This window comes from Phoca vitulina, unplaced genomic scaffold (assembly GCF_004348235.1).
Source record: "Phoca vitulina isolate PV1807 unplaced genomic scaffold, GSC_HSeal_1.0 scaffold60, whole genome shotgun sequence".
Classification (NCBI taxonomy): domain Eukaryota; kingdom Metazoa; phylum Chordata; class Mammalia; order Carnivora; family Phocidae; genus Phoca; species Phoca vitulina.
Window position 1 is genome coordinate 4,981,842 of NW_022589763.1, and position 26,287 is coordinate 5,008,128.

The 26,287-nt window shown below is 41.3% G+C and overlaps 1 protein-coding gene across 1 annotated transcript in view; it reads left to right on the forward strand.

The window, feature by feature from the left end:
• Positions 1 to 21,891, forward strand: part of STS (steroid sulfatase) — a 548,358-nt gene extending 526,467 nt beyond the window's left edge. Inside the window, exons 10-13 of the transcript XR_004297752.1 lie at positions 5,471 to 5,587; positions 6,289 to 6,400; positions 20,011 to 20,198; positions 21,582 to 21,891. The gene's annotated coding sequence lies outside the window, so the exon portion shown is untranslated. The remainder of the gene's footprint in view (positions 1 to 5,470; positions 5,588 to 6,288; positions 6,401 to 20,010; positions 20,199 to 21,581) is intronic.
• The last annotated feature ends 4,396 nt before the right edge of the window (positions 21,892 to 26,287 follow it).

Here is a 26,287-nt window from a genome sequence, read left to right on the forward strand (position 1 = left end):
TTGTATAGTCCGTGGCTCATCATAAATCAAATAAAAGCATGATACCCTAGAGCAGAGAAGGACACAGAGTATACCCATCCTAACATGATTTTTATTACCTGCCTTTCCCTCCAGAGGAATACAGTGAGCAAATTAATGAAATCTGCTTTTATTACTTATTCATTGCATTTGAAATGAAGAAGCTACTCTGGATGTTCAAGAATTTAAATTGGAAGGAGACTAGGAATTAAGTGGGTTGTAGGGAAGGCGCAGGTGAAGCTGAAGAGGGTGGTTTCTGCTGGGGGTGGATTTGGGAAGTCGGAGGCAGTGGGTGCCTGGACCAAGGGGCAAGGGGGGTGGTTTGTAACTATAGCATTAAAAACCCTCAGCCTGATACTTTTAGCATATAGTCCCGGATGGCTGTGGGAAAACCAAGTCAACTGCTAAATGCAGACTTGTACATGGAAGGATCCTGTGGAGTCTTCAGCCCCTAAGTGTGCCCACCAAACTGGGACAGCAGTCTAGACCCTTCCAGACGTGGGGCACGAAACATGTGGGTTATGTCCATTTCTTCCCTGCGATACTTCTCAGCCAGGGAAGGCAATAACGGACAAAAGCACAATCGTTTCTGATTGAAAACTTTGTTGTGTGTGTGGAGGGAAGGTAGCCGGGGATTGGAGGCTGTCAAGTGTAATTCAGGTTGTCTGGGTGTCCTCCAGGTTTCTTATTACTTCGGAATGTAATGTCATTCTCTCCTCTAAACAGTTCATGCTGGGAGGGCAAGGATGGGTCTGTTTCTGAAACAGTGCAGGATGGGCATAAGGAGGTACATGATTAATAAATTTGTTGGATAAATGGAGGAGAGTGAGGGAATGTGTTGAATGGGATGGATGGATGCGTGCATGGATGGATGGTTCATGGAGTGGAGTTGGAGGAAAATGAGAAAAAGTTGATTACATTGTTTTGAAGTTTTTCAAGAATACTTATCAAACAGGGTGGTCCCTTCTGAGAAATACTGGCTTGGACAAAGCCTGTGGTATCAGGTCTTAAGCTCTGTGATCACTTTCAATTAGAAATGATTGTGCTGGACAAGAACCTTCTACCCCATATACAGAACAAGACAAGCTCTAGATGATTTAGTGTCTATCACCAGCTGAGTGGAGGCCCACCAAAGCCCTCCCAGCTTTCTGCTGAGCAGCCCCCCTTGTTTCAGATTTACCCACTCTCTCACTTTCTCTTCTTGTTTGAAACTTATGCACTTCTAGGGATGCCTGGGTGGCTCAATCGGTGAAGCATCCAACTCTTGGTTTTGGCTCAGGTCATGATCTCAGGGTCGTGAGATCGAGCCCTGCATCGGGCTTTTGCGCTCAGCATGGAGTCTGCTTGAGATTCTTTCCCTGGCCCTCCCCCTCCGCCCCTCTGCCAGCCCTGTGCATGCTCTGTCACTCTAAAATAAATAAACTCTTAAAAATAAAAAAAAGAAAGTTATGCACTTCTTTAAATTTAGGCAAGAATGTGCTCGGTTTAATTGCAAATGTTATAAACCCTTGCTTTATTTTGTTTTATTTTGCTCTTGGTACCTGACTGCACATCTACATAAACACTCTCTTTGACCACAGAATGAGGGAAAATTCTAAATGTTGCACGGGGTGGGGGTGGGGGGGGCGGATCCCCGAGGCACTGAAAGTTTATGAAGGCATCAGGGAAGCAGATGTGTGGGAAGCTCTAAGCAGGGAGGTCGGAAAAGCTGATGCAGATGCTGTAAACTTTGACCTGTATCATTCTGCTAAGACCATCCGCAGTGATGGTAAAAGTCATAAAAATTAATTATACTTCAAAAGAAGGCACTTGTCCAGATGGGAAAGTGAGCTTCCCAGGCCGGCGTGGACAAGGAGGGCCCCAGTTACAGAGATGCGGGCAGGAAGAACCAACCCGTGAAACCAAAGGTGTAAGTAGAGGGATCCAAGAGGTTGTGAAAAGGATGTGTTTCAGCATGGAAAATTTAAAAGGCTAAACAAAGGTGTGGTGATCCATCACAGTGACTGAAAAGCGGCCAGGAAGTTGAGGAGGCATAGGATGGGGTAGAGATGCTGGAAGGGATTCTAAGAGGAGTTTTCCTTGAGCGGCCAACAAGGATGTTTTCCAAGTGTTCAGTTACATACGCCAGGTGAGTTTACGGAGCATGTAAGCATGACCTGAAGGGACGGCAGTGATACACAGTGTCCATTAGGTGTGGCGGCATGCTTGTGTGTGTAGAGATGACCTTCAGAGAATTCAGGAACAGCCGGCCATAAAATGTAGTGCAGTTTTTATCATATCAAAATAGCACATTAGGTGCCTTCTTCTTGACCCCTGTTGCAAGTGACCTGAAGCTGAGATGCTCATCCGTGGTCTTCATCCACACACCCCAGATGGAAATGCTCCGACAACCCTCTACAGACCGAGCACCTTAACCATCTCGTGTTCATATAGCACGTAGGGTTTAAAATGTCTTTACGTACCTTTACTCATTTAAAAAACCCCACTGTTTTCGGAGGCTGGTCCCAGGCTCATTTCCCAACAAGAAAACAGAGAGGCTGAGGGACGTGTCCCAGTAAAGGCAAAGATGTCTTTGTGCTAACCAGGTGCAATGCCCTTTCCGGTCTTCTCTAACTGTCGATAGATGGTGGCTACATCCCCAAATGTCCACGCTAAACTCAGTCCTGGAAGGTACTTGCTTCCAAATCTCAGAACTTTATATGGAAGTTATGTTGGAAACGTACTATTTTGTTCTTCAACAGTCCCACCTACAAAACACGAGTAACAAGAAAAATAACCTAAGCCACAGAGTGCTGTGAGAATTAGGTGAATTTAACACCTGTGACCTTCCTACGAGAGGGCTTGGCGGACGTCCACCATCATTACTGTGTTGTTAATACTGTATTAGTACGGTGGAAATGAAAAGTACACATTTTCTTTGGGGAAGCCAGTTGTTTATTTGTGATGTCTTTCCCATCAGTAATAAGGAGGATTTTTTGGTTCACACTCTCTCACACTCTCTCATACACACTCTCCACCACATACCAGGAGTGCTGTGTCCTGCCCGCCAAGGACACCATCCTGTTGCCAACCCCATAGAGGAAGCAGGAGGTCCCCTGAGCAGCATCAGGTCTGGTCCTTCCGAGCAGCCCTTTAGCAGTGCGGTCTCGGGCACGCCCCCTTGCTGGACATCATGCCCTGAGAGCCACTCGGCTACACAGCGGTCATCTCTTAACAGAGAACTGAGTGGAGAGCATTCAATAAAGGACACTCACAGCTTCTGAATGGATGGGGGCAGGTGCTACACTAATAGGAAGACAGACGACAGTGAGGGCTTATTCCCATCGGGACACAGAGCCGATGGAGGGTCGGTAGCAATCCCCTGCCGTGAGCTCATTGATTAGATGGGTTGAGCGAAAGGTGGGCTGGGGTGGGTGTGGACGGTCATTCTGGGGGAAGCAGGATGGCGCAAGCTCTCTCACTCCTAACACATTTACGGAATACCAAAGATATGGAATACTTGGTCTTGGACGGGATGTAGGGTGTTAGCAGATTGTTCACGGAAATGCTCTTCCAATAGAAGTATAAAATAAAGTAGCCATAACTGAGCACATTATAAAGCCCCAGCTTTAAACCAGTATCAAGGTGACCAATTCCAACGTGAATCACGACCGCCCCACAGAAGGTCAGTCCCGGAATGCCGTAAGCCTCACGCGTCACTATTGAGGAGGACAAGGCAGGGGGGACGTACCTTGGGGATGTTTCCTAACACACTTTGCTAAGAGTGCTTCTTTGTTTAAACATTTAAACATGATTTAAAGGATGACTGAAATTGAAAGTTCATATCCAATAATTTTGTTGACGTGGCAAAACAGGGTGGTTTTTCTCTTCTTTTGATTCTTTGTCAAGCACAATCCATTTACTGTGACGTGTCAGATTCGGGTCGCCCACTCTGTATCCTGACCTTGGCACTCAGTGCTCTTTCTCTCCCGACTGTAAAGACCCCATCTTTCCTACTCCACGTCCAAAGAAGGGCTTGTAAAGTTTAAATTGCACCCCCCTTTTTGCTCAGCCCCATTCTATAGCAATGTCTCATCTCACTTCCTGAAGGGGCTCACGTCCCCAGTTTTATTTCCAATTTGTGATTCCCAGCTCCACGTTTTAGAGTATTCTACTATGCGCATTCAACTACTGTAAAATGATTTCCTATTGCCTAGTTTGGGGGCATAGATTTGTGGCAACTTACCTTTTTTCTTTTTTTTTTTTTTTTAATCTTTCGGTTCTTCCCAGAAGTTGGTTTGCTGACATTTATAGAGTTTGGTCTATTACAGCGAGTAAGACGTGCTTTGCATAAGGACATCTCCCTATCATTGTTCTCGAAGGTCATGCGGCGTAGGCTCTAGGTCTGGTCTCCACCAAAGTGGAGCATGGGGTAGGAATCATTTCCACTTTGATTTTTTTTCAATGTATCAAAAAGGGGCAAGGATGTATTGTTGTGCTGCTGATAAATCCAGAAAAAAAAATTTTTTTTCAAATGATAATGAGGAGGAGAATGCCCTGATTATGTGCTGCCTTCAGAGAAGGGAAGTTTTCGGGCAAACATCGTGAATCCTCTGGCTCTGTCAGAGAATATCAGATTGGATAAGGGCAGCCTGGGAGGAAGGCAAGAAAGGCGTCCTGCAATCGTATGCAGTTGTCAGGAATGAATCACCCACTAACTCTTCATAGGGAGCCTCTCAGGAGGGGATATAAAAATAGAAGGAGACACGCACAATCCACTCTGTCGTCCTTTCTCCCTGGCAAACTGCTTCATCAAATACCAGAGAGAGGAAACGCTGAAAACAGTGGCAAGATCAAGGTCTATTGTTGCAAAGGAAATGTTCCTGCGTAGAAATGTCTGGAGACTGAGGGGAAAAAAAGGCAAAGTGCTTCCCTTGAGGTTGTGAATGCTTGGCATAAACCTCTGAGAAGTCTTTCTCAGTCAACAAAGTTCGTTGGGGTGTTACAGATACACACTTCGTGGACCTTCGAGAATGTGTTAATTCAGAGACCATAGGATGTTATATGCCTGCCTTCTCTAGAGAATATATTACAGAGATTCCTGTTTGAGTCGAGTTCTTGCGATTTTGCAATTGAATTATTATTCTTCTCCTCTCCTGTCAGTCATAAAAGCCCACACAATAAGACATTCCTTGAATTTTAGTTTGGCGGATGTGGCAGTGGGTGTAAGAGAAGGGAGAAATAGGTTTCTACAAATAAATGTGTGTGTTTTCTTTTACGAGCCAAGGATAATATTAGACCAATGAATCTCTCTTTGGCTTATCTCTCAACAAATGTCAACCTAAATTCTCAACCCAAGCTTCTCAAGCTACTGCATATGGGTACATAGGAGCACTGAATTCTTCAGAGTTTTCTGATAGATTGCATCCTGATTCATCTTTATGTTTTTATTTTGTGCTTTGTCTTCATCCAGGGGTTGACTCCTAACCATACAGTTGTCAAAAGATACGGACATCAGATGAATGAACAGGCTTATCTTTCGTTGACGCTATGTATGCCTCATTTTCCCGAGAGTCTCAAGTTTCTTGAGGTGTGTGGAAACCCTTTTCTCAGTTAAGTTGAGGACAATTCTAAGACGAGGCACGCTAATGGTTCAAGCCATCTTTGGGCTTCCCACAGTGGTCCATATTTTCTAGATGGTTCAGCAAAGAGGACACATCTACATAATATACTATCACATAGGTCAATGACCCATTATGACCATGAAGAGAGACGAAACAAAAGTAAAAACATAGTAAGTGCAAATACGATCTCCTGAACCATTTGGGGTGGTGAAAGTTGATCGTTAAAAGGATTAGCTTGCTTAATGAGTTGGAAGGGACAGATGTTCCTCCACCATTCATGCATGACTCAGAATTGCCGGGTCACTAAATCTGAATATCTCATCTTCCCAACTTCTAAACAAACCCTGCCATTTTCTCATGCATTAAATGTTTCTCTTCATCATAGACAATTATCCTGATTGCTGATGTCTATACTGGGTTGAGAAGATCAGAATTCTTCAACCTGGTTTTTGAAATTTTTTTTTAGATTAGATATTACTATGATAAGATCATGCATATCTGTCAAAAACATATATTTGGACTTAAGCTACATAATGTATCTGATTTGGGCACCAATCTGTCTGATTCATTATTCAGTCTTGGTCATGATGACAATGGTAATGTTAATATCTTATGGTTTTCTGGGCATCTTCTTGTAGTCATGAAGCTAAGAACGTCCCTTCCACAGGTGCACATCGGGGGCTCTGGGTAACCAGCACATGGGATCACAGTCAACCACAGAAGGATCTTCAGCACAATGTTGGAAAATGAAAGGGATCCAAGTGCCCAGTATAAAAGAGGTAAGTAAGTCATGGCACCTATGTAGTATGAAATTATTGTTTGTTAAGAATTATGTTTCCAATGCGTGGGTTCATGGGTAGAGTTCAAACATAGAATATTAATTTGGAAATACAGCCTATAACACTATTTAGAATTAAATTTTGAAAGATAGATACATATACATGACCTATATATGCCCCTGTTTACACCCCCTTATGCACATCTCCCATCACACTTACCAGAGAGAGAGAGGGAGAATCTTGAGAGATAGGAACAAATCCCCATCTCAGGTAAAGACATTATACCTTACTTTTCCTTTCTTCTTTGCCTTTGAGGATTTCTAAAATTAAATAGTATCCCAACTTGTTATTTTGTAAAAATCAAAAGTATATGAGCGTGGTGATCCTGCAGATTGTGTGCGAAGCATGATCTATAGGCGTCCATACCTGCCTAAGAGAAAGGAGCGCTGTCCCAAGTGGGACACAGCGATGGTGTGTGGGTTTTCTGATAGATGCAACACTGGAGACTTCCGCATCAGACGTGAAGTGCGGCCCCTGCTTTTGATATGGAGGGCAGGATAATGCATGCATCTCAGAATCGAGATCAGGGATACGAGCCTTCCTCTTAAGCAGGCCCATGGGCCCAGCATGAATGCTGCCTCCCCAGCAAGTTCTCACTATTTGGCGTGGACGCATGCAGGTGAGACCACGTCACTTAGCCGTGGAATGAGGCCAGCCTGCCTCAGCTGAGCCCAGGAAGTCGGGTGTATCAGAAGCAAGTGAGCCTTGCTCTCCAATGGTGATGATTCTGCAGACGCCCGCCATGGTGTTTTGCTACCAGAAGCTCCCCTTGCCCCGTTCTGGAGGGAGAAGGGCTATGTTCACTTTGGACGTGTACAGAGCAAATACAGATTGTGAAATCTGTAGGTGAAATTCGCACCCAAGGAGCGCCTCTTTTACACAACTAATGCTGATTAATACAACATTCTTGTTCCAACGTGGCAATTTAGTAGGAAACTTTGACGATCTAGATTATTCTTCCTCAAAGGCGTAGGAGCCAGGCAGGTGCTGTTCTGCCCTCTCTCTGTGCTGTCTGATAAATGGCCGAGTTGCCATATGGCATTCGTCTGCAACGGTCACCTGGGAAACCGCAGTTAACAAAACATCAGCGTGTCATGTAATCAGGTACCATCGTTTATCAGGAACTGATTTTGGAAGGTATAGAGATGGTGGTTGTGACATTTAAGGAAAGACACTGCCCTCGATCTATGTCTGTCAGCTCCAGAAAGCAAAGATACTCATTTCTTAGCTGAGATCTCTCTTGGGACCAACCATCAGGAAAACCCGACTTCTCATGCTACATGATAAAGATTTTTTTTCAATTTTTCGTTCACACACACAAGTATATAATATTAGAATTTTGCATATATTTTAATGTTCTCATTTTGATTGCTACTAAGTTAAATCTGGGAAACTTTGTAAATAGTATTTAAAATTGTTTGGCTATTGTCCTTAAGTTTTAATACTTTTATTTCCCATTAATTTCTGTTGTAAATACATTTCCTTATCTCTGATGTTAGCACAAACCTGGTCAGTTTTTCTCATTGTTCTTACTATCTCTTCTGTCCTCCTTGTAAATGATGGGCTCTCCCAAGACCCCATCCTTGACCTCCATGTTTTCTCCAGGTGCTCTGTCTCCAAAGGCAAAATTATCTGTTCCCATGGTCATATATCGCCTTCCTATCAAGATGACCCCCCAATTCTTGTCTGCAGCCCTGACCTCATCCCTAAAATCCTAAATGCAACTACCTGATTGTTATCTACCCTTGGATGCCTATAAGGCAACTCAAAGTTAACACATCCAACATAAAGCTGTTGATTCTAGATTGCACACAAACATATAGTCTTCCCCAGTGTCTCCATCTCAGTAAACAGCAGGTGAACTCAGACTTACACATTTGATTCCTGTCTTTCTGTCTCGCCACACCCATTAATAGACCATATCAATAAGCCTGTCCAGTCCATTTTAAAATTATAGTCCAGGGGCACCCAGCTGGCAATCAGTAGAGCATGCCACTCTTGATCTCAGGGTTGTAAGTCTGAGCCCCATGTTGCATATAGAGATTATTTAATAATAAAATATTTTAGGGGCACCTGGGTGGCTCAGTCGGTCCACTCAGGTCACGATCCCGAGGTGCTGGGATCGAGTCCTGCATCAGGCTCCCTGCTCAGCAAGGAGCCTGCTTCTCTCTCTCTACCTGCCGCTCCCCCTGCTTGTGCTCTGTCTCTCTGTCGAATAAATAAATAGAAGCTTAAAAAAATAATAAACTCTTTTAAAAATTAATTACCTAACCTGTCCAATTTCCTTCATGCCCACCACTGGCACGTTACCCCCGGCTGCCACCGTTTTCATTTTTGCTGTTGTGAGAGTTTCCTAGGGCTCTCCTTAGACCCACTCGTCCTCTTGTGCAATCCAGTAATTATTAACCAAACATTCCACATTTTTGGTTATAAGTTATCAGTCTTTCTCAAGTTCCTCCCCCCGCCCCAGTGCTTCCAATCCCACTTAACACAGAAGCGAAACTCATAGCTTAGCCTAAAATGCCTTGCGTGACTTGCCTTTACCTACCTCTCCAGGCTCGTCCCTCATCTCTTGCCCCTCAACCATGGTGTTGCCCTACTGGCTGATTGTTTTCAGCTTCTCAAACACAAGGCACAAAAAAACATTTCATAAAGTTGCTTTCAGGAGTAAAGGAGTCAATATACATCGAGTACTTAGAGCAATATTCACACAGGCGCTCAATGAATTTATTTTTGCACACAGCATTCAATAAATATTAGCCAGCTATATGTTAAGTATCCTATTATCTAGGATATGAACTAAATTGTCTTAAAGCACATGTAATAATTAGGCAGTATTTCTGCCATGTGGTGACTGTATCCAGTTTCTAAATCATCATTGCTGCCTCCAAACTGAAGCAGGTCAGATAGGGAGTACCTTCCTTTTATTTTCAAAAGTCTGTAGCTTAAAAACACTGCAGAGTGGAGCGCCTGGGTGGTCCAGTCGGTGAAGCGTCTGCCCTCGGCTCAGGTCATGATCCCGGGGTCCTGGGATCAAGCCCCTCGTCAGGCTCCCTGCTCAGCGGGAGTCTGCTTCTCTCTCTCCCCCTGCTCCTGCTCTCTCTAATAAATACATAAAATCTTTTTTTAAAAAAGCCATAAAAAGGAGAAATTAAAAAGAAAATCCTGCAGAGTGGCAACCAACACATAAGCATTCTTGCCCGTATCTTTCAGTGAACACACATACCCGTTTACATTGGATATTTATCCAGGACTGGAAACGCTGGGTCAAAGAGTAAGCACGTTTTCAACTGTGTGGATACCATCAAATGGCTTCCCGGAGTTCCTTTTTCCAAATTATACTCATATGCTATTTTTTTAGGTCTAATCAAACGCTTTTCAAATTAGCTATGTTGAAAAATTATTCTTCCAGAATATAATCCATACGACAAAATGTATTTGTATTAGCTCAAAAGATTATTATAATTACAAAGAAATGTATCAGCATAAAAATTATCTAGGAATTACAAATTACATATCATCCTGCATTTGTATTGTATGTATCATTATTTGGAATATCTCATTATTTTAATTGCAACCAATTACTCCGGTTGGCATAGTCACAGCAAGCAGTATTCTATATTTTAGGAATAAATTAAATATATCATCTAAGAGTTGGTCCGAACGTTCTGTCTTTGCATTCATTAAAGGATCAAAGTTTCCATTAATGCTCACAGGAATTTTGAATCCACATAAATATATCATTAGGCTGAAGGTGAACATCTTTCAGGTAGATTTACCAGCAGTCTGGAATGTTAAAATGATGGCTGATGTGCATTTCTACTTTTAATTTATCACATGCAGTTAGGATAGGCTGCAATATCCATGTCGACTGGACCAAGTGTAAGGTTTCAGGATCACTGCACTCAGAGCTGATATTCTGTAATTGTTTTATCTGGTTTTTATTGTTGTGAATCCATACTTCAGTATTGAGTCCCTAGGTAAAGAAATTATTTTCCAGTTTCTTAAAGTCGATGAATATGTTTATTCAGTGAGAGAAGTAACCATTTTGAAAACAATTTTGAGTAATAATATGCTGAGTTTTAAGACAGAGTTTCAAAGATTGTCGTATAAAAGTTGAACTTAAGGGGCGCCTGGGTGGCTCAGTCACTTAAGCACCTGCCTTTGGCTCAGGTCATGATCCTGGGGTCCTGGGATCGAGTCCTGCTTTGGGCTCCCCGCTCAGCAGGCAGCTTGCTTCTCCGTCTCCTACTCCCCTGCTCCTATCTCCCCTCCCCTACTCCCTCTCTCACAGAGAGAGAGGAATCACAAGCAGGGGGAGTGGGAGAGGGAGAAGTAGACTCACCCCTAAATAAATAAACTCTTAAAAAAAAAGTTGAATAATGCTGTTCTGTTGGACTTTCCTCTCTGTACCAAAATGAAAATCTTTATAGTTGACCCTCTGTGGTTTGGTGCCGGTGTTACATAAATTTTGTGACTTTGATTCATTACTGGTGCTTCTTCCTACTCTACACAGTATTTAATCTGAGCTGTATGCAGTGTACCTCGTGGTTCATTCCTTGCCCCAGCTAATGTGCAGATCTGATCACTAGTTTTTACTTGGCATTTCTCATTCACCATTTAACCACATTCTAACGGCACAGACCACTAGCTTTTAGCAAAATTCCCTCTCTTCCTGTCTTTTCCAACTGCTTTTTGTAGGTTTTCTCTTTTGTTTGTATCATTTCTTGTGTGTCGTTCAACTGGGGCTCACTAACTTACACAGATTAAGAAATAAACCCTACAAAAATACAAATACATCTTGTAGAGGGTTACTACTACGGGAATTCACTAATTTAGCTTCATTTGCTGGAATTTGTGCTTTTCTTTTCCAGTATGGATTTAGGAGTCAATAGAAAATTAAATCCATTTGGAACATGCACTAACCCTAAGGTTGGTCTATACTTCTTCCTGTTTCTATCTTAATCCATCACAAACCCAAACCCGCTGTCTTCATCCAGAATACTGCAGTCTGGGTGGCTTATAAACAACAGACATTTAGTTCTCATGGTTCTAAGGCTGGAAGTCCAAGATCAAGGTGTGAGCAGGTGTCTGGTGAAACCTGACTTCCTGGTTTGTAGTCTTCACAATGTGTCCCCTCTCTGGGGCCTCTCTATTAGGTCAGTAATCCCATTCATGAGGGCTGCACCCTCATCACCTAATCACCTCCCAGAGGCCCCTCCTTCCAAATACCACTCCATCGAGGCTGAGTTCTAACTTGGATTTTGGGGGGACAGAAACATATAGTCAATAGCACCAAATTTTAAAGCATAAAACATGATTATGATGGAATCAGAACACCATGTCTATATTTATTTCTCTATAAGAATGTCATTTCTTAGATGGGTACAAACAATGGTATTTTGTAAAAATTTGACATAAAATAGCTATTTCTAAAAGAGCTGTGAGTTCCGGTATCTAGTCCTGGCATTATAAAAAGGTCCCATTTTTACATAGGCGAAACTCGAGAACCATAGCACTGTGTCATTTGTATTTATTATCTTGGCTTTGGTGGGAGGGAGGGCAAGGGACCAAACAAGAGCTCTGGAGTCTGGCTAATGTGAGCTCAAAACCAAGCTCTGACAGGTGACTTGAAGTCAATCGATTTACCTCTCTAAGCTGCCATTACATTCTCTGGAGGACCGAGATAATACCATCAACAAAATTTGTAAAGTGCTTAGCAGAGTGTTAGACAAACTATCCTTCAAAATGGTTGTACCAATTTACCACTTTCTGGTGCCATTTGAGGATCCCACTGACTTCTCTCCATCATGGCCCATAACCAACCAGCTGCTAAGCTCTTAGCATCTGACCTGGAACAGAGGCAAGAATGACTATGTGGTGGAAGCTTTGGATGCCCAAGTGGGAAGGTGTGTCGCTGATGAGATCCTGCTGAGAATGTGGGAGCATCTAGTTCATGGAGAACCCAAGTTTTATATTCGGTTAAAGTTGGTCTTCACCCTAAGAGGTGAGGATCTTGGAATGTGTTCTTCCCTTTGGTCATCTGTTCTGTCTTCACTCTCACCTCCCTTTCTTCCTGTCTGCATTGGCACTTGTCTGCTGTTTCAAATCCCAGTTAATCCTCATCTTCTCCAATATGGAATTTCTTTTTTTTTTTTTTCCTCTACCACACTTTAGTCCTTTGCAAATTCCTGATTCATCACATGTAACTTTCTCCAGGAAGCTTGACTTACACCTGTCATTGACTTCTGGGTGTTTTGAGTGAAATCACGTGTACCTAAATGGAGCTATCCATCCCTGCAATGGCTTTCAGAAATGCCTCTGTTTCTCCTGTAGGTCTGACATCCCAAAGACAGGAATGGCCTCCACTTTGTTCCCTATCCCTTTACCGAATATCCTGTCCTTCTCTTTACGTAATTCCTGCCGTCCACCATCTTCCCCTTCCAAGGCCCCTCTCCCACCCGCCTTGGATGTTCCCCTGACTAACCCACTCTATCTGAGGACTCATGGATTGTGCCTTACAGAAACAAGGCCCAACAATACTGACTGAGTGACATAAGAAGGTGAGAAATATAAAGTATATGCTGTATAAAGTATATTGACCATGCCTCGAATGAACTGTGTTTACGACTTCGTATGCGTTGGTTCTTCCACTGTTGCTTAGAATTGGCTTCCTTTTTCTTCCTGTTCCTTTTTTTAGTGAGTTTCCTCATTTCCCCAAAGACTTATTTAATCATTGATATTGTAGCACTTAATTAATTTCTCTTGAGTACGGTCTCAAAATATTTCAGACTTAAATGCAGGGTCTACTGTTTTCCTTCAATGACTTCCTGGCAAATACTGAGTTATTTACCAGCAGAGCAGGAAACATACACAGTCTCATTAATCTCTTCTCAGCTATCCCCAATGTCCCCCTCCTCCCAGACCTCAGTGTGAAACATATTGAGTATTGAGTCTCATATATTATTTAGAGAGTACCATTGATTTATACAACTTTTCCTGGGTCAGAAGTCTGGTGATTCATTGCCCCCTTATTCAGTTTGACTGCGGGAAAAGTAACCGTTTATGAGAATACTGTTTCTCAATGCATGAGACTCTTGTAGTGGGTTTTATCTGCTTTTGGCAAAGAAGAGCTCTCTGTAGGTATAACAACCTGAACCGTGTGGACTGCTTGGGGAATAAACTTCCCACAGTTAGGGTAGCAGCTGAAAAGAATGGCAGAAGCTATGATAGCAAAATTGCTTTCCCCAAATCAGAGATTACCCCATCACCGATGTGTAGATGAAGAGACTTGAAAGCAATATGGATCATATTTCGAGACCTTTCAACAATAGTGATGAACAAAGGAATCATATCGGTCCACAAACAGCCCCCATTTTTAAAACCATTTTTGTATTAGACAAGTACCTATTCCTTACTAAGAAATCCACAATTACTTCTATTATGGTTTGCTTGTGCGGGTCCTAAAATACTGACATTAGCTCATCTAACTTCCCAAAGTTATCTGAACCATCAAATCTTGACTCACTCTCCATATTTTCTGAGGTTTGAAAATTTCAACATAATGATAATCCCATGCCAAGCAGAATTATCAATCAAGTGTGTATGTAAAATACTATATTTGCAGATTTTCAAAGCCCCAATAATTTACCTTCTTTTCTGAGTTAAGTACTAAAGTGTGTGCTTTAGCAAAAGAGAAAACATTGAGGGTAAAGACACAGGAATGCCAAGACAAGAGATAAAACAAAAAGAAATTCCAAGAGTGATGGTGAAGAGAAATCAAGTATGAAAGCTTCATAGCATGTCTGGAGACCAGGCCAAAATGACACAGATTTGTTTGAATATTTTTTTCAGTGATTTTATTTATTTATTTGTCATAGAGAGAGAGCACAAGCAGGGGGAGTGGGAGAAGGAGAAGCAGGCTCCCCACTGAGCAAGGAGCCCAGTGTTGGACTCGAACCCAGGACCCTGGGATCACGACCTGAGCCAAAGGCAGACGCCTAACCGACTGAGCCACCCAGACACCCCTTGTTTGAATATTTTTGAGAACAGATGTATGCTTCTGTCAGAGAGGTTGGTGATAGCTCAATAATAGATAAATAAAAATAAGTCAAGCAAGTATCAGGCAATTACTACACCAGCGAAAACTGAAGAGTTGTACAAAAGGAAACTGCTTCATTGTGCATTATATGGTTTGGCTCTGAGTAATAAGTATATAGCCTTAATAATATAAACCAAGTCTTCTGATTTAGCCAAAATCTGTGACTGTTATATGGTGTTGGGGAGTAGGAGAAGTGTTAGGGTGGAAATGGTAAGAGACACAAATCAGTAAGTAATAGGTGGATAATCTCTAAAACTAAAAAATAGCACATCCTTGCTTTTTTTTTTTTAAAAAAAAAGGAAGTAAATACCTGAAGAAACAGCTAAAGTAGTTAAAAATGCATACCTCTGGAGTTCCAGAGATGGGGAAGAGTGATATAAAGGACTGCTGGCTTTAATTATAGCATAAGCAAGATAATTTTGTTTTATATATACACACATACATGCCTTTAACACATCTTTAAACACTTTTACAAAATAAAAAGGTTGACACATCCTTGTTTTCCACAAACACCCTCAATTTCAAAGTCCTGGCTTTTCTGTCCCAAGCACCCAAACTGTACACATTTTATGAAATGGCCCACTGATCAATGTAATCACTTTTGGGGCCATCTGATGGTGAAGCAGACTTTTCACTGACTCTTTTTGAAGCAGGCTCAAAACTCAGATTTTTTTCTATTACTGCCAAAGAAATGCATACATTGTCCTATGTCAGTGTAACAGTTTAATTTGCATAATCTTTAAAAAATTTGTATCTTCTAAATTTTGGTGCCATCGGGCAAAGAGGTGTCCCTTCATTCTAGCTAAAGTCCCTCCTTTGAGGAACAAAGTCTGTCCGAATCTGGCCATACTCTTTCTTACCTTTCATCTGTTTCATCCGGTCCCTCTGTTTCCATGTTGGCCATGCTGAAGCTGTCCCCAAGCTTTTTCACATTCTGTGCCATCTGACACTAACTTCCTTTACTCACCCCGAGAGAGTGAAAACCTTAGAATGCATTTTTTAAGTTTTTAATTCTTCGAGACTTATTAAAACCGACACTCCATTCACATGAGTCTGGTCGATCTGTTCTCCCTCCTGTGCCCACAATGCTGTATTTCCATTCTCTCTCCCGTGCCCTCAGGAGCTAATACTCATCCACATACATGTTTTCCTTTGTGAGCTGAGATCCTCAAAGGTAGGAAATTTATCTTAATCGTTTGGTTATATCGTGAATGAGTGAATGGACAAATGACTAGCCTACTTGTAGTGTAAGGGGAGAGGGACCATCCTTTCCCGACTATGTGCAAGCTCTGCACAAAATATAAAAACACAAACCTACAGTTACACAAACCATTGTTCACAGACCGTTTTTATGAACACAGAAATGAAGTAGTTCCTTTTTCAATTCTCAAAACATCCAATTTTATACGAAACTATAATGCCATTTTAATAAGGTGGTTGTCATAGTGGAAGTAATTTTGTCTATCATCAGAACACAATTGGTTCCATAATGGAAATCAAACCAAATACCACAAGATGTGCATGTGTTCACTCAGAGTGAACTTCCCGAAGTACTTTTCTTGAAATATCATTGATGGGCTACTATTTATCTGTCTTTGCCACATAATTACACATTATGCAGATGAATTATCAGTGATAGAAATCATTTCTGAATGTTACAGAGGAATTATGTGCAAGTTCTTTGAGTTGATCGTGAGCTATTGTTAATCTTCTGGTTTTTAATGTGCAGAAGGGAATGCTGAGCATTTAGTATTTGCTAAACAAAGTGTACATGTTCACATGGAGTTTTGTGTGGGCCCCCACCTTAGCAATTGAACCTGAATTGTCACCTTTTGTCTGTCTTTTGTTCCTTCACATTCATGCAAACGGATGCTTCACTGACCAGACGTGCTGGGTTTCCACTTATTTTTATATACTCAGCATCCCATACACTGGTTGGATATGCGTAATCAATTTTTTTTTATTTTTTTTTTTACTGAGTCCATGTAGGGAAGAGAAATGCTGTCTCTACCGATGAAGAGAACCCACATAGACCAACATATTGCCAATGATAAATCAGGGGTAGGAAGAACACAAAATGATTTCTTTTTCTTCTTTCTATGGTTTTATATGTTTCAATATTTCTAAAGGCCAAAAAGACTTCTAAGGTCTATTTATTCACCCACAGACCTGCTACACTCTGGCCATCATCTGGGAGCCTCTAAGAAATGCAAATCCTTGGTCCTGCCCGCAGAGCTTCTGAATCTGAATTTGCATTTTGACAGGATCCCCAGGTGTTTTATATGCACAATAAAGTTTGGGAAGCACTATTCTAAAACATTTTGCCTCAGGGGTGCCTGGGTGGTTCAGTCCTTAAGCATCTGCCTTCAGCTCAGGTCATGATCCCAGTGTCCTGGGATTGAGCCCTGCATCAGACTCCCTGCTCCGCGGGAAGCCTGCTTCTCCCTCTCCCACTCCCCCTGCTGTTGTTCCCTCTTTCGCTGCCTCTCTCTCTATCAAGTAAATAAATTTTTTTTAAAAAATCTGGGCGCCTGGGTGGCTCAGTTGGTTAAGCAACTGCCTTCGGCTCAGGTCATGATCCTGGAGTCCCTGGATCGAGTCCCGCATCGGGCTCCCTGCTCGGCAGGGAGTCTGCTTCTCCCTCTGACCCTCCTCCCTCTCATGCTCTCTGTCTCTCATTCTCTCTCTCTCAAATAAATAAATAAAATCTTTAAAAAAAAAAAATAAAAAATAAAAAAAAAAAATAAAAAATCTAAAAAAAAAAGAGTTTGCCCCAGGCCCCCTCCCTGCCTTTATTTATTTATTTTTTTTAAGTAGGCTCCACGCCCTGTTTGGAGCCCAATGTGGGGCTTGAACTGATGACAAGCCCTAAGCTCAGATCAAGAGTCGGACGCTTAACCAACTGAGCCACCCAGGCACCCCTCTCCCCATATTTAAAATGTACTTGATATTGCCAATAATGCTTTTTATTTTCTTAATATAAATTAAAACCATTGAGAAATACTGGGGCACCTGGGTGGTGCAGCCCGGCTATGGGCAGAGAGGTGAAGTTTCACGCCATTCTGCTCCATGAGATCTTGGTGGGAGTTTGTGTAGACAAGCAAATAGAAACATCTGAAGACCCCGTACAGTTTTGTACCCAAGGGAAACAGACAAAGGAGCTTGGAAACAAACAGCTAGGGAGCTATGGAGGGACAGAACGGGAAAGCGAGGTGTGCACATGAGGAAAGGTTTCCAAGGTGGAGACCGTGAGGACTGTGTCAGATGACACAGTAAGTCCAGGGTGGGAGGACGGGTGAAGAAGTTGGGGTGATGGATGGAAGTGTTGAATCGCTATATTGTACACCTGAAAGTAATATCACACTGTATGTTAAGTAACTGGAATTAAAATTTTTAAAACGATGTAGTAAGTCCAGGCATTGCATGCCACAGCATGGAGGTCACCGGTGACCTCAAAAAATATAAGCTAGAGATCAGATCCAAAGATGTCATAATCAACCAAATTTTTTCCAAGGTGTTTAACCATCAGGAGAGAACAACGGGGCAGTTCCTGAAAAAGGAAATGGGGATGAGAGGAAGATTATTTTTTCTGTTCCTTTTGGCGGGGGCGAGGTTTGGTAGCAGAGGAATCGCCTGCTGCTGATTTGATGGATGTAGTTCAGTGTGACTGCCTAATAGTGATAGAGAAAGGCAGGGAGGACTGCGGGAGTCTCGGAGAAGTCCACGCTGACATGCAACTGGATGGGCATCTCGGTGGACTGAGCTCACAGAGGGAGGGCTGAACTGTGTGGGCATGAAGGTGGATCGGTGGGTAGACTGGAAGGCAGAGCTGATGGATTCTCTCTACTGATGCTTCATCCTCTCCCAGTGAAATAGGAAGGTCATGAACTGCAAGCAAGGATGGGGAGAAGGTTCTAGACACTGGACAAATGTTGGACATTGGAGAGAGCAGGTAGGATCCTCTTAGATCCCTGCGGCTCAGAGTGTGGTCTGCAGACCTGCAGCATCGTCATGACCTGGGGTTTATTGAGCTATCACCAACCTCTCCTGTGCCGAAGCAACCAGAATCCATAAGATCTCTCGTGGATGTTTTTCTTTTTTAAAGATTTTATTTATTTATTTGAGAGAGAAAGGGAGGGACCACGTGTTGGGGGAGGAGGGGAGAGAGAGAGAATCTCAAGCAGGCTTCATGCCCAGCGCAGAGCCCAACAGGGGGCTCGATCTCATGACCCTGAGATTATGACCTGAGCTGAAATCAAGAATCAGATCCTTCACTGACTGAGCCACCCAGGCGCCCTGATCTCTCGGTGATTTCTAAGCCACTTGTTTTCAGATTTGCACACTGGGTCCAACTGGGAAGATTTTAAAAGTCTGGATGCCCAGGCCACGCACAAGACGAATTCCATCAGAATATTTTGGGAGGGGTCCAAACATCAGCATTCTTTGAAATCACCCAAATGGTTCTAGTAGGAAACCAATTTTGATAGCACTATTCTGCTAGAATAGAGTCGATAGAGTTCCGCTGACTCTCCTGCCTTCTCTCCCCTGCTCTTCTCTCCCTCTCGCTGACCAGGGCGGCTCCATTTGTAACTCTTGTACATTTTAGCTTTCTGCACAAGATTTAAAAGGACGTTTCTGAGAGCTGAACATACTGATGTGTCCTATGCTTCCCCTGCCCCGTATCCTTCACATATTCCCTTCAGAATCATGCAAGCAGTGAACACAGTGGATTCCCACCCTCTGTGTATGTGAGCGAATGATATTATTTTGTTGTTTAAACTTGAATAAACTCATCAGTAAATCTGTGTGACCCCAGAATCTTGACTATCATTTCCTGATTTTTGTTTTTCTTTTTAGCTTTCTTTTCCTCTCTTTCTTTTATCGATTTACACAGATTTCCAAGTTCTTCTAGGATGCTTGATTTAATTCTGGTAATTTATATTTTCCAAGGATTATTCCCAACTTCTCTAAAATTTTCCAATGTATCTGTACAGATTTGTACACGGCATTGCCTTATAAATCCTTAATTTCTTTTCTGTACATCTGCACTATTCCGTTTCTCATGTCTAGTGTTGTTGATTTCCTTCTTCTGCCTTTTTTTTTTTTTTTTCCTGACTCCTGCCTTTTCATCATCTTTTACAGAGTTTTGTCTCTTTTACTGATTAAATCAAAGACTAATTTTTCTGGGGCTTATCGGTAATCATTGTTTTCTTTTTATGAAATTAAATATATATACATTAAATGAACATGTTTATAGTAGAAAAATTAGACTGCACACATAGGAAAAGGGAGGGAGAAGCAGTCCTCAGACGGAAAGCCCCTTTGACATTTGGTAGGTCTCTGTAAAGATGTTTCGTGTGCTTTGGTGTGCAGATGCCGGCTACCTACATGTATTTCAATTGGCCTCATAGTGTTGTCTGAATCATGTGCTCTGTTTGCTTCTTCGCAGTTTGATAGCAGAGAAAGTGATAAAGTCGGAGGTGCAGCTATGGAACTTGGAATCCAAATTCTCAGCTTCTCACTTAGTAACAACAAGCAATTTCTTATCCACTGTGAAAGGCTTCCTCCTCCGGAACCTTCTGTGGGAAGCAGAGATAGTCACACCTGCCCCACAGGAATGATGAGGTGATTGTGAAGGTGAGCGTTTCCACCTCATTAAATATGCATCAGGTCAATAGCTGTTTTATGAGCATCTCTTGTTATATGTTAGCTGGTTTCAAGGTTTTTTATGATTATAGAAAAAATGTTTTTTTCTAAATCTCTCAATATGCATCTTGTATATTTATCTGACAATGTTTACATTTTCCAGAAGTGCAATTGTTAGATAAAGGGGCTGGAAAGGTTTAAACAAATAACTCTCTTCAAAATGCAATAGTTGGCAGTGATAAACAGTGCTTGACCATATCATAATACTGCATTTTCAGAGATGAAAAAATTCTGTTGCTTTAATATGACTTCATTTGAATACAGCGGGGTTAAACATTATATGCACAAAAAGTGAGTCCATATAGCCATTTTCAGCCCAGATTCTTTGGGAGAATTAGGCCCTCAGGGTAATGACCTTTTTTTTTAAGATTTTATTTTTAAGTAATCTCTACACCCAACGTGGGGCTCAAACCTACAACTCCGAAATCAAGAGTCAAATGCTCCATAGGCTGAACCAGCCAGGGACTCTGGTAATGACTTTTCTTCTGTGCATCTATTTTTGTACTAGATTTAAGAAAATGGTCACTAAAATCACTGTTTATATTCTGTGATTCAGATAAACAACCCTCATTGAGAAGGAATTAATAGGAAAAATGAATTCAAATTAATTAATTCAAATTCATTTACTGTGTTTAAGATGAATTTTCCTTAAAACTGATTTTGGGAAATTTGATAAATTGAGTATGTTCAAAAGTAATCAATTGCCTTAGAAGAATTGGTTTTTAATAACGTGGCATTAGAAATGCAAAAAATCGGCTATTTAATAAATAGACCTGGGACCACACCGTTTGATACGTAGCAGTTAATTCAATCTTACGTACTTATTAATTTTCCTTGCTTATTTTCGCCTTTTACTCTGTCAAGCGCAGAAAAAATAGGTTATGTCTTCAACTGTCCTCTTTCTGTTAATTTGCCCATTATTTTTTTCTTTTGTAGATTCACATTTTTCCTAACTCATTAGTTGCCATTTTAATCTATATTTCATTTGCTGTGCTGTCTCAGGGTTGTTCACTTTCCTTTTCCCTTTTGTAACTCATTAAGTTGAATGACTTGTGAATGTAATGTTGGTTTTGCTTGTTAGCTCACTGCGGGAAACTTTTATATGAGTATGAACTTGCCTCTAAGTACACCTTTGACCAAAGCCCGTACGCTTCAGTGTTCAGCCATTTCTGGTCACCAGCACCACCCATGGCCACTGTCCTGCCTCTCTGTCTTGTCCCGGTCACATTATGCTTCTGAATGAGATGAACGGATGAAGGTAGTTGACATTTTGTTTTCCTCTTTAACCCAACTTATCCAATATATGTATTTCAGAACGCTTACTTATTGATGCATTGTTAAGACAGAGAAGACTGAGGGAAGAGCCAATATATAAGCAAGTAAGCACATGAATATAAAGATAGTTCATCATCAAGACAGTGTGGCATTAGCAAAAGAATAGACAAATGGGCAAATTCAGCAGATCAGGCAGCTGAGAAATAGACCCACACAAACATAGTCAACTGATCTTTGACGAAGGAACAAAGGAAAGACAATAGAGAAGAGATCATCTTTTCAACAAAAGGGTGCTAGAACGCCTGGCCCTCCACATGCAAAAAATTAAATCTAGGGATATTTGGCTGGCTCAGCTGGAGAGCTTGAGACTCTTGATCTCAGGGTTGTGAGTTCGAGCCCCATGTTGGGTGACATCTTATATACAACCCCAGTCCATGAAAGGAATAACTGATAGCCAACAGTTCATTAAAATTAAAAAGGTCTGCTCTACGAAAGATACTATCACAGCAATGGGAAGACAAGCCACAGACTAGAAGAAATATTTGCAGAAGACACATCTGATGAAGGGCTCTTGTTATCCAAAATTTACAAAGAAGTCTTTATTTTTTTTAAGATTTTATTTATTTGTCAGAGAGAGTGCAAGCAGGGGGAGCAGCAGAAGGGGAAGCAGGCTCCCCACTGAGCAGGGAGCCTGGTGCGGGACTTGATCCCAGGCAGATGCTTCACCCACTGAGCCACCCAGGCATCCCTACAAAGAAGCCTTAACACTCAACAATAAGAAAATAAACAACTCCGTTTAAAAATAGGCAAAATATCTGAGCAAACACCTCACCATATAATACATACGGCAAATTCATGGATAAAGAGAAGCTCCTCATTATATGTTATTAGGGAACAGCAAATTTAAATAACAATGAAGTACACAAATGATGGAAAGGTGAAAATGCAAAATGCTTACAACACTAATTGCTGGTGAGGATGTGGAAAACAGGACTTCTCATATACTGCTTATGGGAATGCAAAATGATAAAGTCACTTTGGAAGACAGTTGGGCAGTTTCTTACAATGCTAAACTTACTTTTACCATAAGCCAGCAATGCTGCTCTTTGGTTGGTGTTGACCCAGAGGGGTTGAAAACTTATGTCCACACAAAAACCTGTGCATGGATGTTTATAACATTATTGCCAAAACTTGGAAGCAACCAAGGTGTCCTTCCGTGGGTGAATGGATACATAAACTGTTGTACATTCAAGTAAGAACATCACTCAATGCTAGAAAGAAATGAGCTCTTAGGCCATGGAAAGCCACGGAGGGACCTTGTGGAGCATATCCCTAAGTGAAAGAAGCCCATTTGAAAAGGCTTCATGCTACATGATTCCAACTCTGACATTCTGGAGAAGGCAAAGCTATGGAGGCAGTACAAAGATCGGTGGTTGCCAGGGGATGGACAGATGTGGGAGATGAATAAGCAGAGTACAGAGGATTTTTAGCAGAGTAACTCTATTCTGTATGCTGTAATGGTCAATACACGTCACTATATATTTGTCCAAACCCACAGGATGCACACCACCAAGAATGAACCGTGATGTCAAGCATGGACTCTGGGTACTAAGGATGTGTCAGTGTAAGTTTGTGGATTTTAACATCTTGTGTGAGAAGTTGACAGTGGGGTACGCAGTGCACGAATGGGTGCAGGAGGTCTATGGGCAGTCTGTGATTTCTGCTCAGCTTTACTGTGAACCTAAAACCGTTCTAAACAATAGAAGCTATTTTATTGTATTTTTTAAAGATTTTATTTATTTTAGAGAGAGAGCAAGCAGGAGCAGGGGGGAGGGGTAGAGGGAGAAGCAGACTCCCCACTGAGCTGGGAGCCCAACGCTGGGCTCAATCCCAGGACCCTGGGATCGTGACCTGAGCCGAAGGCAGATGCTTAACCAACTCACCACCCAGGTGCCCAGAAGCTATTTCTGTTTTAAAGATATTTCAGGTAAGTGTTTTGAAGAAAATAACTGAAGTTACTGTGATAGAGAGATGTGGACGGGGCAAATTTTGATGGGTTATGGGTGTTCTCTCTGAGAGAGTTTAAATTCTTTTTTTGGGTGAAGGAGGCTCTCTAATCCCAGGGTTTTCTGCGCTGTTGAGGTGAGAAGAGTATTGTTATTACCATATTGTTAGCAAATTGTATGTGTGTGTTTGTGTGTGTTCCAGTCAAACAATATTTTCAGAACTCTTTTTTTCGAGTTAATATAATTTTCTTTATTACCAAACATCTGATCCTTTTGGTAAATCAACGTGCGTACCTCTTGCCAAAACAGAAAGAGCATTCTCTGCTTCTAGGACTCACAGTTTAATTTATATCTATTAACCATCATTATTGATCACATTGTGCATATTCTCCACATTTTCATTGATTTATTTCTTTTGACTTCTTCTGTCAAAGACTGGGAAAGTGTGTCAGAGTTTCCCCAAACAATTTAGTATCTTTGCATTTTAAAACACATTTTGTGAGTACATTTCAAATATATTTGGATGCTTTGTCATTCACCTCATAAATATTCATGAGTATAATAGCTCCATTGACATTTTATCTTAATTGATGAGTGCCTTCAAATTTTGTCCTTGACATATTTCAGCAAATCAAACTTTGTTCCGTCTTAGAGATGCCTTTAAAAACAAAAAACAAAAAACCAAACTTCTTTTTGTGCAGATGCATTGGTTAAAGACATGGAACATTAATTTTCTATATAGATTTCTAAAAAAAGATGAACAGAATTACTTAAAATCAACTTCAGATTATGAAAAATAGAGAAAAGTACTTCTCAATAACCTTTCCTAGGCTGATTAAAACAAGCACAACCACCAAAACACTAAATGAAGTCATCCTTTGATATGTGCTGATTTTGAAAGGAAGTGGATGTGACAGTCCAGCCCACATTTTGAAAAAGAGAAAGAGAGAGAACTAAATAGAACATATCAATGGACATATTTATTGGTTAAGACATTCGTAGTTAATTTTTATTTTATTCATTGTGTTTTCAAGTCTCTCATCAAATCATGGTTTTCAGGGGGTTCCTGCCTGGCTCATTGGGTATAGCATGCAACTCTTGATCTTGGGGTCATGAATTCAAGCCCCACGTCGTTGGGTGTAGAGCTTACTTCAAATTATGGTTTCCATATTATTATGCCATTCACCTTAGAGACTGTTGTGACATGACATGCCTTGTCTTGTTGTATTCATGGATTTCACTCGGCATATTAATGAGCGTTAATAGTTATATGCTTAGAGGTTTAAAAATAAATGCATGAGATTTTGATGTTTTCACGTTTAGGATGTTCCTGCAAAAGGCACACAGAAGATTCTATTTAACATCATCGTTGGAAATATGTATCAGAATTAGATATACATATACAGAACACAAGAGCATAGTTTTAAAACAGAATGATGTGGTTTTCGGAGTACATTATAAATTTTATTCCTTCAACCTCAATCTCATAAGCTCTGTGTACTTCCGTTTCAGATGTGTGACATAACAGGAAGTAGATGCTTGCTCTCCTAGGCAGAATAACGCCCCTTCCCACAAAGATGTCTGTCTCGTCATTTCCAAAAGTGTGACCATATCATCTAAAATGTCAAAGGAGAATTCAAGCTGCAGATGCAATGAAGCCTGCTAAGGAGCAGACCTTAAAATAAAAGGACTATCCTGGGCTTCATCCAGGTGGACCCACATAATCGTAAGAATTCTTAAATGTGGAAGTGGGAGGCAGAGTCACTGTTTGAATGAGGTGACATTGGGGTGGCAGGGCTCACTGGGTTATTGTTGGCTTTGAAGAGGAAAGGGTCCACAAGCCATAGAATGTGATCAACCTTCCTACGGTGTAAAAGAGAAGAAAACATGTTCTGCCCTGGAGCCTCCAGAAAGGACTGCAGCCTTGTTCACATCTGTGAAGCCCATATAGACTTGCGAACTCCGGAGCTCTAAGATGGTCTATAAATTTACGTTGTTTCCATCGTTTATTAATTTGCACTTCATAGATTCCCTCCCTTACAATTCAGCAAAAAGGCCTCTTGGTTGTCTAGAATGCTAAACTTCGGCCCACAAATCCACACGGTGATGGTTGGTTGGCCAAGTCAAAAAATGGTCCGCTGGGAGGCGGTCCCCATTGTACAATGCTGCTGTATTGTAACTTCTTTCACGCCCGCCATGCTGTTTTTTAAACGGGGACACTATTTCCGTTTTGCAAGCTCAAGGATTTAGAGCTTCATTGGAAACAGTGTGAGGTCTGCCCATTCTTTATTGTCATGGCTGGCTCACATCCATGCCATAGCTAGACTGAAACAGGAGGAGAAGAGCTTAATTATTTTGACTTTTATTTTATTATTTCCTTTTGGTTAGTCTTAAGGAAATGAGGCCCACGCCTGAAGTTACCAGAAAGACTTCTTGATAATGACTTCCTGTAGCCATCACTGAATTTCCTCATTTAATCAATAATTTCATGATTTTATGGGGAGCTCTGTAACACCCCCTTTTCTGTGTACATATATACATAACTAGTTTTGTTGTTTTAAAACATCCGTTCCTGTCCAACCTATTTATATAATTTTAAAATATTAAAAATTTCCATGTTTAGTTCTTATCAGCGTGCTGTCTTGATTATATTGTGGAATTTCGAGATTATTGAGATCTGAAATTCTGACAAATGACAACAAATCTATCGATTTGTTCCATTATATTATAGGAAAAGTC